General features: G+C 42.5%; 1 protein-coding gene across 4 annotated transcripts in view; it reads left to right on the forward strand.

Moving 5' to 3' along the window:
- Positions 1–20,672, forward strand: part of TMEM150B (transmembrane protein 150B) — a 139,012-nt gene that overhangs the window by 91,994 nt on the left and 26,346 nt on the right. The window lies entirely within an intron of this gene.

Genomic DNA, 20,672 nt, shown 5'->3' on the forward strand with positions numbered 1-20,672 from the left:
CAAATACACATACAGTACTGCTACAGCAACACACAAATACCCATACAGCACTGCTACAGCAACACACAAATACACATAGAGCACTGCTACAGCAACACACAAATACACATACAGCACTGCTACAGCAACACACAAATACACATAGAGCACTGCTACAGCAACACACAAATACACATAGAGCACTGCTACAGCAACACACAAATACACATACAACACTGCTACAGCAACACACAAATACACATAGAGCACTGCTACAGCAACACACAAATACACATAGAGCACTGCTACAGCAACACACAAATACACATACAACACTGCTACAGCAACACACAAATACTCATAGAGCACTGCTACAGCAACACACAAATACACATAGAGCACTGCTACAGCAACACACAAATACACATACAGCACTGCAACAGCAACACACAAATACCCATACAGCACTGCTACAGCAACACACAAATACACATAGAGCACTGCTACAGCAACACACAAATACACATAGAGCACTGCTACAGCAACACACAAATACACAGAGCACTGCTACAGCAACACACAAATACATATACAGCACTGCTACAGCAGCACACAAATACACATAGAGCACTGCTACAGCAACACACAACTACACATACAGCACTGCTACAGCAACACACAAATACACATACAGCACAGCTACAGCAACACACAAATACACATAGAGCATGGCACTGCTACAGCAACACACAAATACACATAGAGCACTGCTACAGCAACACACAAATACACATACAGCACTGCTACAGCAACACACAAATGCACATGGAGCATTGCTACAGCAACACGCAAATACACATGGAGCACTGCTACAGCAACACACAAATACACATACAGTACTGCTACAGCAATACACAAATACCCATACAGCACTGCTACAGCAACACTCAAATACACATAGAGCACTGCTACAGCAACACACAAATACACATACAGCACTGCTACAGCAACACACAAATACACATAGAGCACTGCTACAGCAACACACAAATACACATAGAGCACTGCTACAGCAACACACAAATACACATAGAGCACTGCTACAGCAACACACAAATACACATACAACACTGCTACAGCAACACACAAATACACATAGAGCACTGCTACAGCAGCACACAAATACACATAGAGCACTGCTACAGCAACACACAAGTACACAGAGCACTGCTACAGCAACACACAAATACACATAGAGCACTGCTACAGCAACACAAATACACATAGAGCACTTCTACAGCAACACACAAATACACATACAGCACTGCTACAGCAACACACAAATACACATAGAGCACTGCTACAGCAACACACAAATACACATACACATACAGCACTCCTACAGCAACACACAAATACACATACAGCACTGCTACAGCAACACGCAAATACACATGGAGCACTGCTACAGCAACACACAAATACACATAGAGCACTGCTACAGCAACACACAACTACACATACAGCACTGCTACAGCAACACACAAATACACATACAGCACTGCTACAGCAACACACAAATACACATAGAGCATGGCACTGCTACAGCAACACACAAATACACATAGAGCACTGCTACAGCAATACACAAATACGCATAGAGCACTGCTACAGCAACACACAAATACACATAGAGCACTGCTACAGTAACACACAAATACACATAGAGCACTGCTACAGCAACACACAAATACACATACAGCACTGCTACAGCAACACACAAATACACATACAGCACTGCTACAGCAACACACAAATACACATAGAACACTGCTACAGCAACACACAAATACACATACAGCACTGCTACAGCAACACACAAATACACATAGAGCACTGCTACAGCAACACACAAATACACATAGAGCACTGCTACAGCAACATACAAATACACATAGAGCACTGCTACAGCAACACACAAATACACATAGAGCACTGCTACAGCAACACACAAATACACATAGAGCACTGCTACAGCAACACACAAATACACATAGAGCACTGCTACAGCAACAAACAAATACACAGAGCACTGCTACAGCAACACACAAATACACATAGAGCACTGCTACAGCAACACACAAATACACATAGAGCACTGCTACAGCAACACACAAATACACATACAGCACTGCTACAGCAACACACAAATACACATACAGCACTGCTACAGCAACACACAAATACACATACAGCACTGCTACAGCAACACACAAATACACATACAGCACTCCTACAGCAACACACAAATACACATACAGCACTGCTACAGCAACACACAAATACACATACAGCACTGCTACAGCAACACACAAATACACATGGAGCACTGCTACAGCAACACACAAATACACATGGAGCACTGCTACAGCAACACACAAATACACATACAGTACTGCTACAGCAATACACAAATACCCATACAGCACTGCTACAGCAACACTCAAATACACATAGAGCACTGCTACAGCAACACACAAATACACATACAGCACTGCTACAGCAACACACAAATACACATAGAGCACTGCTACAGCAACACACAAATACACATACGGCACTGCTACAGCAACACACAAATGCACATGGAGCATTGCTACAGCAACACACAAATACACATGGAGCACTGCTACAGCAACACACAAATACACATACAGTACTGCTACAGCAATACACAAATACCCATACAGCACTGCTACAGCAACACTCAAATACACATAGAGCACTGCTACAGCAACACACAAATACACATACAGCACTGCTACAGCAACACACAAATACACATAGAGCACTGCTACAGCAACACACAAATACACATAGAGCACTGCTACAGCAACACACAAATACACATAGAGCACTGCTACAGCAACACACAAATACACATACAACACTGCTACAGCAACACACAAATACACATAGAGCACTGCTACAGCAGCACACAAATACACATAGAGCACTGCTACAGCAACACACAAATACACAGAGCACTGCTACAGCAACACAAAAATACACATAGAGCACTGCTACAGCAACACAAATACACATAGAGCACTGCTACAGCAACACACAAATACACATACAGCACTGCTACAGCAACACACAAATACACATAGAGCACTGCTACAGCAACACACAAATACACATACACATACAGCACTCCTACAGCAACACACAAATACACATACAGCACTGCTACAGCAACACACAAATACACATGGAGCACTGCTACAGCAACACACAAATACACATGGAGCACTGCTACAGCAACACACAAATACACATACAGTACTGCTACAGCAACACACAAATACCCATACAGCACTGCTACAGCAACACACAAATACACATAGAGCACTGCTACAGCAACGCACAAATACACATACAGCACTGCTACAGCAACACACAAATACACATAGAGCACTGCTACAGCAACACACAAATACACATAGAGCACTGCTACAGCAACACACAAATACACATACAACACTGCTACAGCAACACACAAATACACATAGAGCACTGCTACAGCAACACACAAATACACATAGAGCACTGCTACAGCAACACACAAATACACATACAACACTGCTACAGCAACACACAAATACACAGAGCACTGCTACAGCAACACACAAATACACATAGAGCACTGCTACAGCAACACACAAATACACATACAGCACTGCAACAGCAACAAACAAATACCCATACAGCACTACTACAGCAACACACAAATACACATAGAGCACTGCTACAGCAACACACAAATACACATAGAGCACTGCTACAGCAACACACAAATACACAGAGCACTGCTACAGCAACACACAAATACATATACAGCACTGCTACAGCAGCACACAAATACAGATAGAGCACTGCTACAGCAACACACAACTACACATACAGCACTGCTACAGCAACACACAAATACACATACAGCACTGCTACAGCAACACACAAATACACATAGAGCATGGCACTGCTACAGCAACACACAAATACACATAGAGCACTGCTACAGCAATACACAAATACGCATAGAGCACTGCTACAGCAACACACAAATACACATAGAGCACTGCTACAGTAACACACAAATACACATAGAGCACTGCTACAGCAACACACAAATACACATACAGCACTGCTACAGCAGCACACAAATACACATACAGCACTGCTACAGCAACACACAAATACACATAGAACACTGCTACAGCAACACACAAATACACATGGAGCACTGCTACAGCAACACACAAATACACATAGAGCACTGCTACAGCAACACACAAATACACATAGAGCACTGCTACAGCAACACACAAATACACATAGAGCACTGCTACAGCAACACACAAATACACATAGAGCACTGCTACAGCAACACACAAATACACATAGAGCACTGCTACAGCAACACACAAATACACATAGAGCACTGCTACAGCAACACACAAATACACATACAGTACTGCTACAGCAACACACAAATACACATACAGCACTGCTACAGCAACACTCAAATACACATACACATACAGCACTGCTACAGCAAAACACAAATACCCATACAGCACTGCTAGAGCAACACACAAATACACATATAGCACTGCTACAGCAACACACAAATACCCATACAGCACTGCTACAGCAACACACAAATACACATACAGCACTGCTACAGCAACACACAAATACACATACAACACTGCTACAGCAACACACAAATACACATACAGCACTGCTACAGCAACACACAAATACACATACAGCACTGCTACAGCAACACACAAATACATATACAGCACTTCTACAGCAGCACACAAATACAGATAGAGCACTGCTACAGCAACACACAACTACACATACAGCACTGCTACAGCAACACACAAATACACATACAGCACTGCTACAGCAACACACAAATACACATAGAGCATGGCACTGCTACAGCAACACACAAATACACATAGAGCACTGCTACAGCAATACACAAATACGCATAGAGCACTGCTACAGCAACACACAAATACACATAGAGCACTGCTACAGTAACACACAAATACACATAGAGCACTGCTACAGCAACACACAAATACACATACAGCACTGCTACAGCAACACACAAATACACATACAGCACTGCTATAGCAACACACAAATACACATAGAACACTGCTACAGCAACACACAAATACACATGGAGCACTGCTACAGCAACACACAAATACACATAGAGCACTGCTACAGCAACACACAAATACACATAGAGCACTGCTACAGCAACACACAAATACACATAGAGCACTGCTACAGCAACACACAAATACACATAGAGCACTGCTACAGCAACACACAAATACACATAGAGCACTGCTACAGCAACACACAAATACACATAGAGCACTGCTACAGCAACACACAAATACACTTACAGTACTGCTACAGCAACACACAAATACACATACAGCACTGCTACAGCAACACTCAAATACACATACACATACAGCACTGCTACAGCAACACACAAATACCCATACAGCACTGCTACAGCAACACACAAATACACATACAGCACTGCTACAGCAACACACAAATACCCATACAGCACTGCTACAGCAACACACAAATACACATACAACACTGCTACAGCAACACACAAATACACATACAGCACTGCTACAGCAAAACACAAATACACATAAAGCACTGCTACAGCAACACACAAATACACATACAACACTGCTACAGCAACACACAAATACAAATATAGAGCACTGCTACAGCAACACACAACTACACATACAGCACTGCTACAGCAACACACAAATACACATACAGCACTGCTACAGCAACACACAAATACACATAGAGCATGGCACTGCTACAGCAACACACAAATACACATAGAGCACTGCTACAGCAACACACAAATACACATAGAGCACTGCTACAGTAACACACAAATACACATAGAGCACTGCTACAGCAACACACAAATACACATACAGCACTGCTACAGCAACACACAAATACACATACAGCACTGCTACAGCAACACACAAATACACATAGAACACTGCTACAGCAACACACAAATACACATGGAGCACTGCTACAGCAACACACAAATACACATAGAGCACTGCTACAGCAACACACAAATACACATAGAGCACTGCTACAGCAACACACAAATACACATAGAGCACTGCTACAGCAACACACAAATACACATAGAGCACTGCTACAGCAACACACAAATACACAGAGCACTGCTACAGCAACACAAAAATACACATAGAGCACTGCTACAGCAACACAAATACACATAGAGCACTGCTACAGCAACACACAAATACACATACAGCACTGCTACAGCAACACACAAATACACATAGAGCACTGCTACAGCAACACACAAATACACATACACATACAGCACTCCTACAGCAACACACAAATACACATACAGCACTGCTACAGCAACACACAAATACACATGGAGCACTGCTACAGCAGCACACAAATACACATGGAGCACTGCTACAGCAACACACAAATACACATACAGTACTGCTACAGCAACACACAAATACCCATACTGCACTGCTACAGCAACACACAAATACACATAGAGCACTGCTACAGCAACGCACAAATACACATACAGCACTGCTACAGCAACACACAAATACACATAGAGCACTGCTACAGCAACACACAAATACACATAGAGCACTGCTACAGCAACACACAAATACACATACAACACTGCTACAGCAACACACAAATACACATAGAGCACTGCTACAGCAACACACAAATACACATAGAGCACTGCTACAGCAACACACAAATACACATACAACACTGCTACAGCAACACACAAATACACAGAGCACTGCTACAGCAACACACAAATACACATAGAGCACTGCTACAGCAACACACAAATACACATACAGCACTGCAACAGCAACAAACAAATACCCATACAGCACTACTACAGCAACACACAAATACACATAGAGCACTGCTACAGCAACACACAAATACACATAGAACACTGCTACAGCAACACACAAATACACATAGAGCACTGCTACAGCAGCACACAAATACACATAGAGCACTGCTACAGCAACACACAAATACACAGAGCACTGCTACAGCAACACACAAATACACATAGAGCACTGCTACAGCAACACAAATACACATAGAGCACTGCTACAGCAACACACAAATACACATACAGCACTGCTACAGCAACACACAAATACACATAGAGCACTGCTACAGCAACACACAAATACTCATACACATACAGCACTCCTACAGCAACACACAAATACACATACAGCACTGCTACAGCAACACGCAAATACACATGGAGCACTGCTACAGCAACACACAAATACACATGGAGCACTGCTACAGCAACACACAAATACACATACAGTACTGCTACAGCAACACACAAATACCCATACAGCACTGCTACAGCAACACACAAATACACATAGAGCACTGCTACAGCAACACACAAATACACATACAGCACTGCTACAGCAACACACAAATACACATAGAGCACTGCTACAGCAACACACAAATACACATAGAGCACTGCTACAGCAACACACAAATACACATACAACACTGCTACAGCAACACACAAATACACATAGAGCACTGCTACAGCAACACACAAATACACATAGAGCACTGCTACAGCAACACACAAATACACATACAACACTGCTACAGCAACACACAAATACTCATAGAGCACTGCTACAGCAACACACAAATACACATAGAGCACTGCTACAGCAACACACAAATACACATACAGCACTGCAACAGCAACACACAAATACCCATACAGCACTGCTACAGCAACACACAAATACACATAGAGCACTGCTACAGCAACACACAAATACACATAGAGCACTGCTACAGCAACACACAAATACACAGAGCACTGCTACAGCAACACACAAATACATATACAGCACTGCTACAGCAGCACACAAATACACATAGAGCACTGCTACAGCAACACACAACTACACATACAGCACTGCTACAGCAACACACAAATACACATACAGCACAGCTACAGCAACACACAAATACACATAGAGCATGGCACTGCTACAGCAACACACAAATACACATAGAGCACTGCTACAGCAACACACAAATACACATACAGCACTGCTACAGCAACACACAAATGCACATGGAGCATTGCTACAGCAACACGCAAATACACATGGAGCACTGCTACAGCAACACACAAATACACATACAGTACTGCTACAGCAATACACAAATACCCATACAGCACTGCTACAGCAACACTCAAATACACATAGAGCACTGCTACAGCAACACACAAATACACATACAGCACTGCTACAGCAACACACAAATACACATAGAGCACTGCTACAGCAACACACAAATACACATAGAGCACTGCTACAGCAACACACAAATACACATAGAGCACTGCTACAGCAACACACAAATACACATACAACACTGCTACAGCAACACACAAATACACATAGAGCACTGCTACAGCAGCACACAAATACACATAGAGCACTGCTACAGCAACACACAAGTACACAGAGCACTGCTACAGCAACACACAAATACACATAGAGCACTGCTACAGCAACACAAATACACATAGAGCACTTCTACAGCAACACACAAATACACATACAGCACTGCTACAGCAACACACAAATACACATAGAGCACTGCTACAGCAACACACAAATACACATACACATACAGCACTCCTACAGCAACACACAAATACACATACAGCACTGCTACAGCAACACGCAAATACACATGGAGCACTGCTACAGCAACACACAAATACACATAGAGCACTGCTACAGCAACACACAACTACACATACAGCACTGCTACAGCAACACACAAATACACATACAGCACTGCTACAGCAACACACAAATACACATAGAGCATGGCACTGCTACAGCAACACACAAATACACATAGAGCACTGCTACAGCAATACACAAATACGCATAGAGCACTGCTACAGCAACACACAAATACACATAGAGCACTGCTACAGTAACACACAAATACACATAGAGCACTGCTACAGCAACACACAAATACACATACAGCACTGCTACAGCAACACACAAATACACATACAGCACTGCTACAGCAACACACAAATACACATAGAACACTGCTACAGCAACACACAAATACACATACAGCACTGCTACAGCAACACACAAATACACATAGAGCACTGCTACAGCAACACACAAATACACATAGAGCACTGCTACAGCAACATACAAATACACATAGAGCACTGCTACAGCAACACACAAATACACATAGAGCACTGCTACAGCAACACACAAATACACATAGAGCACTGCTACAGCAACACACAAATACACATAGAGCACTGCTACAGCAACAAACAAATACACAGAGCACTGCTACAGCAACACACAAATACACATAGAGCACTGCTACAGCAACACACAAATACACATAGAGCACTGCTACAGCAACACACAAATACACATACAGCACTGCTACAGCAACACACAAATACACATACAGCACTGCTACAGCAACACACAAATACACATACAGCACTGCTACAGCAACACACAAATACACATACAGCACTCCTACAGCAACACACAAATACACATACAGCACTGCTACAGCAACACACAAATACACATACAGCACTGCTACAGCAACACACAAATACACATGGAGCACTGCTACAGCAACACACAAATACACATGGAGCACTGCTACAGCAACACACAAATACACATACAGTACTGCTACAGCAATACACAAATACCCATACAGCACTGCTACAGCAACACTCAAATACACATAGAGCACTGCTACAGCAACACACAAATACACATACAGCACTGCTACAGCAACACACAAATACACATAGAGCACTGCTACAGCAACACACAAATACACATACGGCACTGCTACAGCAACACACAAATGCACATGGAGCATTGCTACAGCAACACACAAATACACATGGAGCACTGCTACAGCAACACACAAATACACATACAGTACTGCTACAGCAATACACAAATACCCATACAGCACTGCTACAGCAACACTCAAATACACATAGAGCACTGCTACAGCAACACACAAATACACATACAGCACTGCTACAGCAACACACAAATACACATAGAGCACTGCTACAGCAACACACAAATACACATAGAGCACTGCTACAGCAACACACAAATACACATAGAGCACTGCTACAGCAACACACAAATACACATACAACACTGCTACAGCAACACACAAATACACATAGAGCACTGCTACAGCAGCACACAAATACACATAGAGCACTGCTACAGCAACACACAAATACACAGAGCACTGCTACAGCAACACAAAAATACACATAGAGCACTGCTACAGCAACACAAATACACATAGAGCACTGCTACAGCAACACACAAATACACATACAGCACTGCTACAGCAACACACAAATACACATAGAGCACTGCTACAGCAACACACAAATACACATACACATACAGCACTCCTACAGCAACACACAAATACACATACAGCACTGCTACAGCAACACACAAATACACATGGAGCACTGCTACAGCAACACACAAATACACATGGAGCACTGCTACAGCAACACACAAATACACATACAGTACTGCTACAGCAACACACAAATACCCATACAGCACTGCTACAGCAACACACAAATACACATAGAGCACTGCTACAGCAACGCACAAATACACATACAGCACTGCTACAGCAACACACAAATACACATAGAGCACTGCTACAGCAACACACAAATACACATAGAGCACTGCTACAGCAACACACAAATACACATACAACACTGCTACAGCAACACACAAATACACATAGAGCACTGCTACAGCAACACACAAATACACATAGAGCACTGCTACAGCAACACACAAATACACATACAACACTGCTACAGCAACACACAAATACACAGAGCACTGCTACAGCAACACACAAATACACATAGAGCACTGCTACAGCAACACACAAATACACATACAGCACTGCAACAGCAACAAACAAATACCCATACAGCACTACTACAGCAACACACAAATACACATAGAGCACTGCTACAGCAACACACAAATACACATAGAGCACTGCTACAGCAACACACAAATACACAGAGCACTGCTACAGCAACACACAAATACATATACAGCACTGCTACAGCAGCACACAAATACAGATAGAGCACTGCTACAGCAACACACAACTACACATACAGCACTGCTACAGCAACACACAAATACACATACAGCACTGCTACAGCAACACACAAATACACATAGAGCATGGCACTGCTACAGCAACACACAAATACACATAGAGCACTGCTACAGCAATACACAAATACGCATAGAGCACTGCTACAGCAACACACAAATACACATAGAGCACTGCTACAGTAACACACAAATACACATAGAGCACTGCTACAGCAACACACAAATACACATACAGCACTGCTACAGCAGCACACAAATACACATACAGCACTGCTACAGCAACACACAAATACACATAGAACACTGCTACAGCAACACACAAATACACATGGAGCACTGCTACAGCAACACACAAATACACATAGAGCACTGCTACAGCAACACACAAATACACATAGAGCACTGCTACAGCAACACACAAATACACATAGAGCACTGCTACAGCAACACACAAATACACATAGAGCACTGCTACAGCAACACACAAATACACATAGAGCACTGCTACAGCAACACACAAATACACATAGAGCACTGCTACAGCAACACACAAATACACATACAGTACTGCTACAGCAACACACAAATACACATACAGCACTGCTACAGCAACACTCAAATACACATACACATACAGCACTGCTACAGCAAAACACAAATACCCATACAGCACTGCTAGAGCAACACACAAATACACATATAGCACTGCTACAGCAACACACAAATACCCATACAGCACTGCTACAGCAACACACAAATACACATACAGCACTGCTACAGCAACACACAAATACACATACAACACTGCTACAGCAACACACAAATACACATACAGCACTGCTACAGCAACACACAAATACACATACAGCACTGCTACAGCAACACACAAATACATATACAGCACTTCTACAGCAGCACACAAATACAGATAGAGCACTGCTACAGCAACACACAACTACACATACAGCACTGCTACAGCAACACACAAATACACATACAGCACTGCTACAGCAACACACAAATACACATAGAGCATGGCACTGCTACAGCAACACACAAATACACATAGAGCACTGCTACAGCAATACACAAATACGCATAGAGCACTGCTACAGCAACACACAAATACACATAGAGCACTGCTACAGTAACACACAAATACACATAGAGCACTGCTACAGCAACACACAAATACACATACAGCACTGCTACAGCAACACACAAATACACATACAGCACTGCTATAGCAACACACAAATACACATAGAACACTGCTACAGCAACACACAAATACACATGGAGCACTGCTACAGCAACACACAAATACACATAGAGCACTGCTACAGCAACACACAAATACACATAGAGCACTGCTACAGCAACACACAAATACACATAGAGCACTGCTACAGCAACACACAAATACACATAGAGCACTGCTACAGCAACACACAAATACACATAGAGCACTGCTACAGCAACACACAAATACACATAGAGCACTGCTACAGCAACACACAAATACACTTACAGTACTGCTACAGCAACACACAAATACACATACAGCACTGCTACAGCAACACTCAAATACACATACACATACAGCACTGCTACAGCAACACACAAATACCCATACAGCACTGCTACAGCAACACACAAATACACATACAGCACTGCTACAGCAACACACAAATACCCATACAGCACTGCTACAGCAACACACAAATACACATACAACACTGCTACAGCAACACACAAATACACATACAGCACTGCTACAGCAAAACACAAATACACATAAAGCACTGCTACAGCAACACACAAATACACATACAACACTGCTACAGCAACACACAAATACAAATATAGAGCACTGCTACAGCAACACACAACTACACATACAGCACTGCTACAGCAACACACAAATACACATACAGCACTGCTACAGCAACACACAAATACACATAGAGCATGGCACTGCTACAGCAACACACAAATACACATAGAGCACTGCTACAGCAACACACAAATACACATAGAGCACTGCTACAGTAACACACAAATACACATAGAGCACTGCTACAGCAACACACAAATACACATACAGCACTGCTACAGCAACACACAAATACACATACAGCACTGCTACAGCAACACACAAATACACATAGAACACTGCTACAGCAACACACAAATACACATGGAGCACTGCTACAGCAACACACAAATACACATAGAGCACTGCTACAGCAACACACAAATACACATAGAGCACTGCTACAGCAACACACAAATACACATAGAGCACTGCTACAGCAACACACAAATACACATAGAGCACTGCTACAGCAACACACAAATACACATAGAGCACTGCTACAGCAACACACAAATACACATAGAGCACTGCTACAGCAACACACAAATACACATACAGTACTGCTACAGCAACACACAAATACACATACAGCACTGCTACAGCAACACTCAAATACACATACACATACAGCACTGCTACAGCAACACACAAATACCCATACAGCACTGCTACAGCAACACACAAATACACATACCGCACTGCTACAGCAACACACAAATACCCATACAGCACTGCTACAGCAACACACAAATACACATACAGCACTGCTACAGCAACACACAAATACACATACAACACTGCTACAGCAACACACAAATACACATACAGCACTGCTACAGCAACACACAAATACACATACAGCACTGCTACAGCAACACACAAATACACATACAACACTGCTACAGCAACACACAAATACAAATATAGAGCACTGCTACAGCAACACACAAATACACATACAACACTGCTACAGCAACACACAAATACACATACAGCACTGCTACAGCAACACACAAATACACATAGAGCACTGCTACAGCAACACACAAATACACATAGAGCACTGCTACAGCAACACACAAATACACATAGAGCACTGCTACAGCAACACACAAATACACATAGAGCACTGCTACAGCAACACACAAATACACATAGAGCACTGCTACAGCAACACACAAATACACATACAGCACTGCTACAGCAACACACAAATACACATACACATACAGCACTCCTACAGCAACACACAAATACACATACAGCACTGCTACAGCAACACACAAATACACATGGAGCACTGCTACAGCAACACACAAATACACATAGAGCACTGCTACAGCAACACACAAATACACATGGAGCACTGCTACAGCAACACACAAATACACATACAGTACTGCTATAGCAATACACAAATACCCATACAGCACTGCTACAGCAACACTCAAGAACACAGAGCACTGCTACAGCAACACACAAATAAACATACAGCACTGCTACAGCAACACACAAATACACATAGAGCACTGCTACAGCAACACACAAATACACATACAGCACTGCTACAGCAACACACAAATACACATGGAGCACTGCTACAGCAACACACAAATACACATGGAGCACTGCTACAGCAACACACAAATACACAGAGCACTGCTACAGCAACACACAAATACACATAGAGCACTGCTACAGCAACACACAAATACACATAGAGTACTGCTACAGCAACACACAAATACACATACAGCACTGCTACAGCAACACACAAATACACATACAGCACTGCTACAGCAACACATAGAGCACTGCTACAGCAACACACAAATACACATACACATACAGCACTCCTACAGCAACACACAAATACACATACAGTACTGCTACAGCAATACACAAATACCCATACAGCACTGCTACAGCAACACTCAAATACACATAGAGCACTGCTACAGCAACACACAAATACACATACAGCACTGCTACAGCAACACACAAATACACATAGAGCACTGCTACAGCAACACACAAATACACATAGAGCACTGCTACAGCAACATACAAATACACATAGAGCACTGCTACAGCAACACACAAATACACATACAGCACTGCTACAGCAACACACAAATACACATACAGCACTGCTACAGCAACACACAAATACACATAGAACACTGCTACAGCAACACACAAATACACATGGAGCACTGCTACAGCAACACACAAATACACATAGAGCACTGCTACAGCAACACACAAATACACATAGAGCACTGCTACAGCAACACACAAATACACATACAGCACTGCTACAGCAACACACAAATACACATACAGCACTGCTACAGCAACACACAAATACACATACAACACTGCTACAGCAACACACAAATACAAATATAGAGCACTGCTACAGCAACACACAAATACACATACAACACTGCTACAGCAACACACAAATACACATACAGCACTGCTACAGCAACACACAAATACACATAGAGCACTGCTACAGCAACACACAAATACACATAGAGCACTGCTACAGCAACACACAAATACACATAGAGCACTGCTACAGCAACACACAAATACACATAGAGCACTGCTACAGCAACACACAAATACACATAGAGCACTGCTACAGCAACACACAAATACACATAGAGCACTGCTACAGCAACACACAAATGCACATAGAGCACTGCTACAGCAACACACAAATACACATACAGTACTGCTACAGCAACACACAAATACACATACAGCACTGCTACAGCAACACTCAAATACACATACACATACAGCACTGCTACAGCAACACACAAATACCCATACAGCACTGCTACAGCAACACACAAATACACATACAGCACTGCTACAGCAACACACAAATACCCATACAGCACTGCTACAGCAACACACAAATACACATACAGCACTGCTACAGCAACACACAAATACACATACAACACTGCTACAGCAACACACAAATACAAATATAGAGCACTGCTACAGCAACACACAAATACACATACAACACTGCTCTAGCAACACACAAATACACATACAGCACTGCTACAGCAACACACAAATACACATAGAGCACTGCTACAGCAACACACAAATACACATACAGCACTGCTACAGCAACACACAAATACACATACACATACAGCACTCCTACAGCAACACACAAATACACATACAGCACTGCTACAGCAACACACAAATACACATGGAGCACTGCTACAGCAACACACAAATACACATGGAGCACTGCTACAGCAACACACAAATACACATGGAGCACTGCTACAGCAACACACAAATACACATACAGTACTGCTATAGCAATACACAAATACCCATACAGCACTGCTACAGCAACACTCAAATACACATAGAGCACTGCTACAGCAACACACAAATACACATACAGCACTGCTACAGCAACACACAAATACACATAGAGCACTGCTACAGCAACACACAAATACACATACAGCACTGCTACAGCAACACACAAATACACATGGAGCACTGCTACAGCAACACACAAATACACATGGAGCACTGCTACAGCAACACACAAATACACAGAGCACTGCTACAGCAACACACAAATACACATAGAGCACTGCTACAGCAACACACAAATACACATAGAGTACTGCTACAGCAACACACAAATACACATACAGCCCTGCTACAGCAACACACAAATACACATGCAGCACTGCTACAGCAACACACAAATACACATAGAGCACTGCTACAGCAACACACAAATACACATACACATACAGCACTCCTACAGCAACACACAAATACACATACAGTACTGCTACAGCAATACACAAATACCCATACAGCACTGCTACAGCAACACTCAAATACACATAGAGCACTGCTACAGCAACACACAAATACACATACAGCACTGCTACAGCAACACACAAATACACATAGAGCACTGCTACAGCAACACACAAATACACATAGAGCACTGCTACAGCAACATACAAATACACATAGAGCACTGCTACAGCAACACACAAATACACATACAACACTGCTACAGCAACACACAAATACACATAGAGCACTGCTACAGCAACACACAAATACACATAGAGCACTGCTACAGCAACACACAAATACACAGAGCACTGCTACAGCAACACACAAATACACATAGAGCACTGCTACAGCAACACACAAATACACATAGAGCACTGCTACAGCAACACACAAATACACATACAGCACTGCTACAGCAACACACAAATACACATACAGCACTCCTACAGCAACACACAAATACACATACAGCACTGCTACAGCAACACACAAATACACATACAGCACTGCTACAGCAACACACAAATACACATGGAGCACTGCTACAGCAACACACAAATACACATACAGCACTGCTACAGCAACACACAAATACACATGGAGCACTGCTACAGCAACACACAAATACACATGGAGCACTGCTACAGCAACACACAAATACACATACAGTACTGCTACAGCAATACACAAATACCCATACAGCACAGCTACAGCAACACTCAAATACACATAGAGCACTGCTACAGCAACACACAAATACACATACAGCACTGCTACAGCAACACACAAATACACATAGAGCACTGCTACAGCAACACACAACTACACATGGAGCACTGCTACAGCAACACACAAATGCACATGGAGCATTGCTACAGCAACACACAACTACACATGGAGCACTGCTACAGCAACACACAAATACACATACAGTACTGCTACAGCAATACACAAATACCCATACAGCACTGCTACAGCAACACTCAAATACACATAGAGCACTGCTACAGCAACACACAAATACACATACAGCACTGCTACAGCAACACACAAATACAGATAGAGCACTGCTACAGCAACACACAAATACACATAGAGCACTGCTACAGCAACACACAAATACACATAGAGCACTGCTACAGCAACACACAAATACACATACAACACTGCTACAGCAACACACAAATACACATAGAGCACTGCTACAGCAGCACACAAATACACATAGAGCACTGCTACAGCAACACACAAATACACAGAGCACTGCTACAGCAACACACAAATACACATAGAGCACTGCTACAGCAACACAAATACACATAGAGCACTGCTACAGCAACACACAAATACACATACAGCACTGCTACAGCAACACACAAATACACATAGAGCACTGCTACAGCAACACACAAATACACATACACATACAGCACTCCTGCAGCAACACACAAATACACATACAGCACTGCTACAGCAACACACAAATACACATGGAGCACTGCTACAGCAACACACAAATACACATGGAGCACTGCTACAGCAACACACAAATACACATACAGTACTGCTACAGCAACACACAAATACCCATACAGCACTGCTACAGCTACACACAAATACACATAGAGCACTGCTACAGCAACACACAAATACACATACAGCACTGCTACAGCAACACACAAATAGCACTGCTACAGCAACACACAAATACACATAGAGCACTGCTACAGCAACACACAAATACACATACAACACTGCTACAGCAACACACAAATACACATAGAGCACTGCTACAGCAACACACAAATACACATAGAGCACTGCTACAGCAATACACAAATACACATACAACACTGCTACAGCAACACACAAATACACATAGAGCACTGCTACAGCAACACACAAATACACATAGAGCACTGCTACAGCAACACACAAATACACATACAGCACTGCTACAGCAACACACAAATACACATACAGCACTCCTACAGCAACACACAAATACACATACAGCACTGCTACAGCAACACACAAATACACATACAGCACTGCTACAGCAACACACAAATACACATGGAGCACTGCTACAGCAACACACAAATACACATACAGCACTGCTACAGCAACACACAAATACACATGGAGCACTGCTACAGCAACACACAAATACACATGGAGCACTGCTACACCAACACACAAATACACATACAGTACTGCTACAGCAATACACAAATACCCATACAGCACTGCTACAGCAACACTCAAATACACATAGAGCACTGCTACAGCAACACACAAATACACATACAGCACTGCTACAGCAACACACAAATACACATAGAGCACTGCTACAGCAACACACAACTACACATGGAGCACTGCTACAGCAACACACAAATGCACATGGAGCATTGCTACAGCAACACACAACTACACATGGAGCACTGCTACAGCAACACACAAATACACATACAGTACTGCTACAGCAATACACAAATACCCATACAGCACTGCTACAGCAACACTCAAATACACATAGAGCACTGCTACAGCAACACACAAATACACATACAGCACTGCTACAGCAACACACAAATACAGATAGAGCACTGCTACAGCAACACACAAATACACATAGAGCACTGCTACAGCAACACACAAATACACATAGAGCACTGCTACAGCAACACACAAATACACATACAACACTGCTACAGCAACACACAAATACACATAGAGCACTGCTACAGCAGAACACAAATACACATAGAGCACTGCTACAGCAACACACAAATACACAGAGCACTGCTACAGCAACACACAAATACACATAGAGCACTGCTACAGCAACACAAATACACATAGAGCACTGCTACAGCAACACACAAATACACATACAGCACTGCTACAGCAACACACAAATACACATAGAGCACTGCTACAGCAACACACAAATACACATACACATACAGCACTCCTGCAGCAACACACAAATACACATACAGCACTGCTACAGCAACACACAAATACACATGGAGCACTGCTACAGCAACACACAAATACACATGGAGCACTGCTACAGCAACACACAAATACACATACAGTACTGCTACAGCAACACACAAATACCCATACAGCACTGCTACAGCTACACACAAATACACATAGAGCACTGCTACAGCAACACACAAATACACATACAGCACTGCTACAGCAACACACAAATACACAAAGAGCACTGCTACAGCAACACACAAATACACATAGAGCACTGCTACAGCAACACACAAATACACATACAACACTGCTACAGCAACACACAAATACACATAGAGCACTGCTACAGCAACACACAAATACACATAGAGCACTGCTACAGCAACACACAAATACACATACAACACTGCTACAGCAACACACAAATACACATAGAGCACTGCTACAGCAACACACAAATACACATAGAGCACTGC

The sequence above is a fragment of the Phyllobates terribilis genome, unplaced genomic scaffold (genome assembly GCF_046119375.1).
Source record: "Phyllobates terribilis strain yellow unplaced genomic scaffold, ASM4611937v1 Scaffold_12__6_contigs__length_324123572, whole genome shotgun sequence".
In the NCBI taxonomy this organism is placed as follows: Eukaryota; Metazoa; Chordata; class Amphibia; order Anura; family Dendrobatidae; genus Phyllobates; species Phyllobates terribilis.